Source organism: Canis lupus, chromosome 18 (genome assembly GCF_048164855.1).
Source record: "Canis lupus baileyi chromosome 18, mCanLup2.hap1, whole genome shotgun sequence".
Taxonomy (NCBI): Eukaryota; Metazoa; Chordata; class Mammalia; order Carnivora; family Canidae; genus Canis; species Canis lupus.
This window is the reverse complement of record NC_132855.1, coordinates 61839707-61848630: the sequence shown is the minus strand read 5'-3', so window position 1 is coordinate 61848630 and position 8924 is coordinate 61839707.

Here is an 8924-nt window from a genome sequence, read left to right as displayed (position 1 = left end):
TGTTTCCTTAGGCTCCTCTGGATTGTGACAGTCTTTCAGCCTTTCCTTGTTGTCGTTTAACTGGAACGCTTTGAGAAGTAGAGTAATTTGTAAAATTTCCCTCAGTTGGGACATGTCTGTTGTTTATCTCATGATTGAACTGTTTTTGTGGATTATATACAGAGATATATTGCTATTTTTATTATATAAAGGAGAGATACTATCAACATAATTTATCAGTCTTGGTATCGATCTGATCATTTTGCTGATGTAGTGTTTGTCAGCTTTCTCCGTAGTAAAGTGATTCTTTATTCTTCTTCTTCTTCTTCTTCTTCTTATTATTATTATTATTATTATTATTATTACTATTTCATTATCATTATTTTTTTAAGTTTCTCATAATATATTTTGTAGAAGGAAGTTACTATGTGTATTGCACACATAAGAGTGGGAAGCTATGCTCATGAACTTGAGGGTGGAATGTCTGCACAAATTGTTTGAAATTCTTCTACATGGGTGATTTCTCTTCATTCTGGGTTTGTTTGTGTCTTTTTCAAAGACTTTATTTAATTAATTGAGAGAGGAGAGAAAAACCATGAGCAAGACGGGCAGAGGGAGAGGGAGAAGTAGGTTCCCTGCTGAACAGGGAGCCTTCCTTGGACCTGTATCATGATCTGAGCCTAAGTCAGAAGCTTAACTGACTGAGCCACCCAGGTGCCACTTTTTCTTCCTTCTTTTTTTTTTCTTAATAATAAATTTATTTTTTTATGTGTGTTCAATTTGCCCACATACAGAATAACACCCAGTGCTCATCCTGTCAAGTGCCCCCCTCAGTGCCCATCACACATTCACCCCCACCCCAGCCCTCCTCCCCTACCATCACCCCTAGTTCGTTTCCCAGAGTTAGGAGTCTTTTTATTAAATTTTTATTTATTTGTGATAGTCACAGAGAGAGAGAGAGAATGAGGCAGAGACACAGGCAGAGGGAGAAGCAGGCTCCATGCACCGGGACCCCGACGTGGGATCTATCCCAGGTCTCCAGGATCGTGCCCTGGGCCAAAGGCAGGCGCCAAACCGCTGCGCCACCCAGGGATCCCGAGTTAGGAGTCTTTATGTTCTGTCTCCCTTTCTGATATTTCCCACACATTCCTTCTCCCTTCCCTTATATTCCCTTTCACTATTATTTATATTCCCCAAGTGAATGAGAACATACAATGTTTGTCCTTCTCCGATTGAGTTACTTCACTCAGCATAATACCGTCAAGTTACATCCACCTTGAAGCAAATGGTGGGTATTTGTCATTTATAATGGCTGATCAAGGCCCACCTTTTCTCTCTCTTCATCTTCTGAGTCTACTATGATATGAATGTTATTGCTTTAATAAGTGGCTGAGTTCCCAAGTCTGCCTCTGTGGTCCATAACCTTCCTTGTTTTTAAGGCTTCCACTTGGGACTGCATCTCAGTTATAGCATTTTTAACGTTGGCTTGACTAGATTTTAGTTCTTTTATTTCTACAGTAAGGGATTTTCTAGTTTTGTTCTGTGCTCTTTTTCCAGCCCAGCTGCTATCTTTATAATCATTGTTTTAAACTGTATTTAGACATCATATATGTGAATAGATGAACTTCCTGGCTTTGAGTACTACCTCATGTTATTTTATGAAGGTGAATTTCTCCATCTCATTATTTTTTTTCCAAAAAAGAAAGAAGGAAGAAAAAGAAAAACCAAGAAAAACAATAAAAAATGCCCTCCTAAAAGAACACCAGATTATTTTGGCCTGCTTGTTAAAAGATTCTAAATCCCAAAATAAGAAACACAATTAAAGTACCATGAAACTAAACATAAGAAACATATAAGGTACGTACATAAAAATTAAAATAAGGCAATTTATAAAATAGAATCAAAGAAAATACATGAAAATAAAGCACAAAGTACAAAGGAAGCTAGACCCTACTTTCCAGGCAGAGCTAAAGCTCTGCAGCCTCTGTGGTCCAACAGCTTGGTGGCAGCGAGTGGTCTGTGTGGGGTCTGGGAATGGGCCATGGCGCTGATTGTCAGGTGCACATCTGCCTGAGAGATGCACCTGCGGGGTCAAAGGTGGTGTGGGCTTTAGCGCCTCTGGCCTCCAGCGGGTCGCACTGTGCTGATCCCTGAGACTCAGCGCTGATGGGAGGGATACGGGTGGGGACGCTGGGTCCTCTTGCTCTGGGGCTGAGCATCCTGCCCCCCAGTCTGCAGGCCCACCACAGAAGAGCCGCGAAACCCCTGGGTCTCTGCCGCTTCTCTTAGAACCCTGCTTTCACTCTGCCTTCATCCAAGTTTCTTTTGGTTTTGTTTTTTTATCTCAGACTGTTGTGCCCAAGATTGCGAATATGAGAAACCACCGAGAAGTCGACATGAATGCAAACACACGAGGGTTAGTTTACAAGATCGAGCTTGTGTCCAAGTATACCCGACACAGCAGAGTAGGGACTTGGACCCCAAGGTGGGTTTTTGCTTAGTTTTAAGGGCTAGTCTCGGGGACCTCCAGAAGGGCTGGAGCAATTCCTCAAGTTCTGTTTACATTTTGATATGGGGCCTTCAAGGGCATTGAGCTCTGTTCTCATGCTAATAGGGCCTTCCTGTCCTAGTCCTGGGCTCAGTTTTGATTCTATTGTGGGGCTTTCTAGGACATTAAACTGTAAACAGCAAAGGTTCCACACCTGGAAGGGGGACGTCACACTCTCCCTATATGCTGAAGATGCAGTACTAGAAGCATGAAACCCGAGAGCCTCCACCAAAACCTGTTAGAACTAAGGAGTGCGTTCAGTAAAGTCACGGGACACAAACTTACCCTAAGAACAGAGTAGCCTTGCTGTGTCCCGACAATGAGCACTCAGGAAGGAAATGAAGGATATGACTCCCTTCTCCATTCTCAATTAATAATGAGACTGAACCAAAGGAGCACAAGACTTGTGCACTGAGCCATACCAGGCTCTGGGAGGCCATCCTAGGCTCATGGGGTGGGAGCCTCATCTTGTGAAAATGTCCGCAGTTCCTGAATCCACCCTCAGATTCAATGTCATTCCTATCAAAATCATGGTGGCAGATCCTATAAATAGGAAAAAAAAACCCCATAACATCCATCCGCCCCCACAAATGACCCTGGACAGCAAATCAGTATTGGAGAGCCTGAGAGAGCGGGACGCAGCACTTTCCTATTTCAAATGATGTCACACAGACACAGGATAAAGCAGTGTGGTTCTCGGGCCCCCAGCTGGCTCCGTTGATTAAGCATCCAACTCCTGACCTCACCTCCGGTCCTGATCTCAGGCGTCATGAGTTCTACCCTGGGCTGGGCCATGGACGAGGCATGGAGCCTATTTCGACAAACCAGACCCACAGTGGGTGGTCCCGGTATAAGCTGAATGAGCAAAACTGAGAGTCTAGAAGGAAATGTGCTCTGATACAAATGATTTTTTAACTTAAATTAGTTTAAACCCAATTAATTAATGTATAGTGTGTTATACTTTCAGAGGAAGAATTCAGGGATTCACCAGTTGGAGATAACAGCAGTGCACGTGACAACACCTCCCCTGTTATCCCCAAACTCCAGCGGCCCTCAGTATTTTTCCTTTCATTAAGAGTCTGTATTTCCTGCATCTGTTTTTATCATATTTGTTTTTCCTTCCCTTTACAGTTGTTATCTGCTTTGCTTCTTTAATTCCACCTATGAATGACACCACACGGTCATTCTCTTTCCCGACTGATTTATTTCACTTAACATGATCCCTCTAGTTCTATCCACGTCATTGCAAATGGCAAGAGTTCCTTCTCTTTGATAGCTGAGTACCATTCCTCTCTCTATGACCATCATCTATCTCCAATCCTCTTTATCCATCATCTGCCTGAGGGCACCAAGACTCCTCCCACAGTGTGGCTACTGTGGACCCGGCTGCTGTGGACACTGGGTGCAGTTGTCTGACGTCTCACTGCATCTGTATCTTCGGAGTGAGCTCCAGGCCATACACCTGCTGGTCGCAGGACGGCTCTATTTGTAACATCCTGAGGAGCCTCCACACTGTCCAGGGCGGCTGCACTAGCCCGCAGTCCCACCCACAGTGGAAGAGGGTTGAGTGAGTTTTGCAGGATGTGGTAAAAGTCTGGTCCACATTTCATTTCATGTCCTGTGGGCTCCAATTCCTTGTCCTTAGGTATTTCTGGGGAAACCGGGTGTTGAGCTCCGTTTCAGTGAGATGTTTCCGATGTTAACAGGCCACAGCTGGAGCCTGGATGAGGCAGGTGCGGCCTCTGGAGCACCCGACTCCTCCTGCATGACCTCCTGCAGCACCTGAGTGTCCTGCAGTGGGTACCTGAGCCCAGGCCCCACCCAGGGGTGCGCATGCGCAGTAGTCTTCCTCTGCCTTCACTAACAGGAGCCAGCCTGTGCTGGGGAGGCCTGAGGAGGACATGGGGACGTGTCCACGCTGATGAATCCCAGCCTCCTCAGGACCCGCGGGAAGTCTCAGGGGGAAATTGGGCCGCGTTCACACTGACAGGAGCCCTGGTCTCCTCAGGACCAGCGCTGAAGTTCAGGAAGATGTGGGCCCGCATCCACGCTGCCAGGAGCCCTGGGCCACCTCAGGTCCCGCGGGGAGGCTTCAGGAAATTGTGGGCCTGCATCTACGCTGACAAGAGCCCCTGAGCCGCCCCAGGACCCATGGGGATACTTCAGGAAGATGTGGCACCGCTTCCACTCTGGCAGGAGCTCCCGGCGCCCTCAGGATATAAGTTGAGGCTTCTGGAAGCTAGGTGCCCCATTCACGGTGACAGGACCCCCATCCTCCTCAGCATCTGCACTTTGGCTTCGGGACGTATGGGGATGCGTCTATGCTGACAGGAGCCTACAGCCTCCTCAGGATTCGCGGTGAGTTTTCTGGGGGACGTGCGGCCATGCCCAGGCTGACAGGAGCCCCGGCCTCCTGAGGACCTGCTGTGAGGGTTCCAGAGGATGTGAGGCATAGTCCACAGTGATAGGAGAATAGGCATCCTCAGGACCTGCTGACTATGACTCAGGAACATGTGGGGCCACGTCCGCACTCACATGAGCCTGGATTATTCAGGACCCCGTGGAGGACTCTGGAGGCGCCATTGGGGGCCACGTCCACATCAGAAGGGACTACTCACAACCATAGGGTAAGTGAATGGGTAGAATAAATGGTAGGGTCAGGGGAGGGGAGGCAGTTAATGGTTAGGCTTAGGTTAGATGTTAGGAGTTATGATTATGCTTCTGGTTATGAATTAGAGGTTAGGTGAGGCATAAGTGTAAGGGTCAGTAGTTAAGAGTTAGGATGGGGGTTAGGGTTAGGGTTAGGGACAGGATTTAGAGTTAGGGTTAGGGTTTAGGCTCTAGGGATTAGGGCAGGAGGTTTGGAGTTGGGGTTAGGGTTATGGTTAGAGTTAGGGTTGGGCTTAGGTTTGCATTTAAGGTTAGGGGTTAGGATGTGAGTTAGGGTTAGGGTTAAGGGTTAGGGGTTAGAGTTAAAGAAGGGCTAGGTTTAGGGGTAGGGCGAGGGTTAGGGTTAGGATAGGGATTAGGGCTAGGGTTAGGGTTAGTGTTTGGTTAGGGGTTAGGTTTAGGGTCAGGTCATGGTCAGGGTATGGATTTGGAAAGGGGTAAGAAATACGGTTAGGGAGTGGGAAAGGGGTTAGTTTTAGGGTACAGGTTAGGGTACAGTTTGGGATATGGGATAGGATTAGTATTAGAGTGTTAGGGTTAGCGTACTGGGTAAGGTTAGGAATAGGATTTGAGTACATTAAGTTAAGGTTAGGGTTAGAGGGTAGGCTTAGGGTTAGATTTAAGGTAGGGGTCAGGCTCAAGGGTTTAGGATAGGTTTAGGAGTTAGGGTGAGGGTTGGCAGGAACATTCAGTGAATATGTTTCGGTCTTGGGGTTTGTGTTTGGCTTTTAATTAGTGATAGTTCTTGTTTAAGGGTTAGGTTAACATTAGGATTAAGTGTAGGGTTAGGGTTATGTCTGTGTATGGTTAGAGTTTGGGTCTTGGCATGTGCCTGCACTGGGACTCCTAGTGTCTTGGGCAGTTTAGTTTTATGCACTCTATTTAGGTTTTGGGTTCAAAGATAGCCTGACTCCACCAAGTCAGTGGCCTCCCCAGAGAATCAAAATCCAGGCTTCTGCTGGGGTCAGAATAGACAGGGCAGGCTTCTCCCGAGCTGAGCTAAGGAGGGGATTTGTGCCTCTAAATACTCTATTTGGATTTTCAGTTGCCTTTCTGATTTTATCTCTTGTGTGCACATGTTTCATCAATCATACCAATTATCATTTTAAAATTTTACTTGAATTCCTGTTTGTAAACACAGTATGATATAGTTTCAGGTTTACCACATAGTGATTCAATCCTTGGATACAACACCTGGTACTGGTCACAGGTGCCCTCCAGTATCCCCATCCCCTGATTCCCCATCTCCCCCACCTTCCTTTGGTGTTGATTAGCTTATTCTCTGTGGTTAAGAGTATGTATCTTGGTTTACTTCTCTCATCCCCCCTCTGCCCCTTTGCCAGTTTGTTTGTTTTTTTAAAATTCACATGTGAATGCCATTGTATGGTATTTGGTATCTTTCTCTGAGTGACTGAGTTCATTTGGCATAAGTCCTTTCCACTTTTCCCACGTCATTTTAAATGGCTTCATTTCATCCCTTCTGATGACCCAGTGATGTCACAGTGTGTATATTTAGCACATCGTCTCTGCCCATTCTTCTGTCGATGGACATCTGGGCTGTATCCACTGATTGGCTTTTGTTGATAACACTGCTAGAAACACTGGGCTGCGTGTTCCTCTTCCAATCTACTAAACTACTTTTGTATCCTCGTGGAAAATACCTAGCTGTGCAATTTTGGAATCGTAGGGTAGCTCTAATTTTACTTCTTTTTATTTTATTTTTATTTATGATAGTCACAGAGAGAGAGGCAGAGACGCAGGCAGAGGGAGAAGCTGGCTCCATGCACCAGGAGTCCGACGTGCGATTCGAACCCGGGTGTCCAGGATTGTGCCATAGGCCAAAGGCAAGTGCCAAACAACTGTGCCACCCAGGGATCCCCGATTTTTAACTTGTCGAGGACCCTCCAAACTGTTTTCCACAGTGGCTGCACCTGTTCGCATGCACACCAGAAGTGTAACAGGGCTCTCTCTTCTGCATAGCCTCACCAACACCTGTTGTTTCTTGTGTTGTTAATTTTAGCCATTCTGATGGCTGTCAGGTGACATCTCATTGTGGTTTGCATTTCCCTGATGATGGGTGACGCTGAGTGTCTCTCCGTGTGTCTGGTGGCCATCTGGATGTCTTGTCAGAGACAAAGTCCATTCACCTCTTCTGCCCATCTGTAGTTGGATAATTTGTATTTAGGATGCTGAGATTTATATTTGCTTTATGTATTTTGCATACTAACTGTTTATTGGATGTGTTGTTTACAAATATCTCCTTTCATTTTCTATGTTGCCTTTTAGCTTTGGTTGTTTCCTTCACTTTGCAGAAGCTTTTAAATTTGATGAAGTCCCAATAGTATTTTTGCTTTTGTTTCCCTCACGTCAGAGGCATATCTAGAAAGAAGACCCAATGGCCAATATCAAAGATGTTGCTGCCTATCTTTTCTTCTTTGTATATGGTTTCAGGTCTCACATTTAGGTCTTTCATCCATTTTGAATTTATTTTATATATATATGGTGTAAGAAAGTGGTCCAGTTTGATTCTTCTGCATTTGGCTACCTGGTTTTCCCAACACCATTTGTTCTTATCCTGGGGTCAGTGTTAGGGTTTGTTGAAGAGACTGTCTTTGTGCCATTGGATATTCCTTCCTGCCTTGTTGTCGATTAATGCATCATAGAGTTACAGGTTTGTATCTTGTTTTGGCTTTCCATTCTGTTCTATTGATCTAAGCGTCTCCTGTTGGGAGATTCTTGATTGATGATTCAATTTCTTTGCTGGTTATCTGCCTGTTCAAGTTTTTTATTTCTTCTTTTTCATTTTTGCTATCTTATATATTTCTAGGAATTGATCTATTTCTTCCAGGTTCGAGGTTGCTGGCATATAATTTTTCATAATGTTCTCTTATAATCGTTTGTATTTCTGTAGTGTTGGTTGTTATTTCTCTTTTCTCATTTGTGATTTTATTTGGGTCCTTTCTCATTTTTTATATTTTTTCTTTTTTAAATATTTTATTTATGTATTCATGTGAGACACAGAAAGGCAGAGGTAAAGGCAGAGGGAAAATGAGGCTCCAGCTGGCCCTGATGGTGGACATGATTCCCCAGGACCCCGGGATCATGATCTGAGCCAAAGCAGATGCTCAACCCCTGATACACCAAGGTACCTTGCTGATTCAATTCCTTTGCAAATTATGGGTCTGCTCACATTTTCTATTTCTTCCCATTTCAGTTTTGCTCATTAGCACATTTCTAGGTATTTGTCCATTTCTTCCAGGTCCCCCAGTTTGTTAGCGTATAATCATTCATAGTATTCCCTTATACTTGTCTAATTTTTCTGGTGTTGATTGTGATCTCTTCTCTCATTTGTGATTTTATTTATTAAGTCTTTTCTCTTTTCTCGTTGATAAGGCTGGCTAGGGCTTGATCCATTTTCTTAATTATTGTGAAGAACCATCTCTTTCTTTCATTATTCCATTCTACTGCTCTGTTGTTTCTGTATTGTTTATTTCTGCTCTCATCTTTATTTTTCCCTTCTTCTGTAGGCTTTAGGCTTTTTTTGCTATTCCTTTTCCAGACTCTTCAGGTGTAGTGTTAGGTAGTGTATTGGAGACTTCTTGTTTCTTGAGGTAGGCCTGTATTGCTATTCTACTTCCCCCTTAGGACTGCCTTTTCTACATCCTAGAAGTTTGGAGAAACATGTTTTCATTTTAATTTGTTTTAAATTTCCTCTTTAATTTCCTGT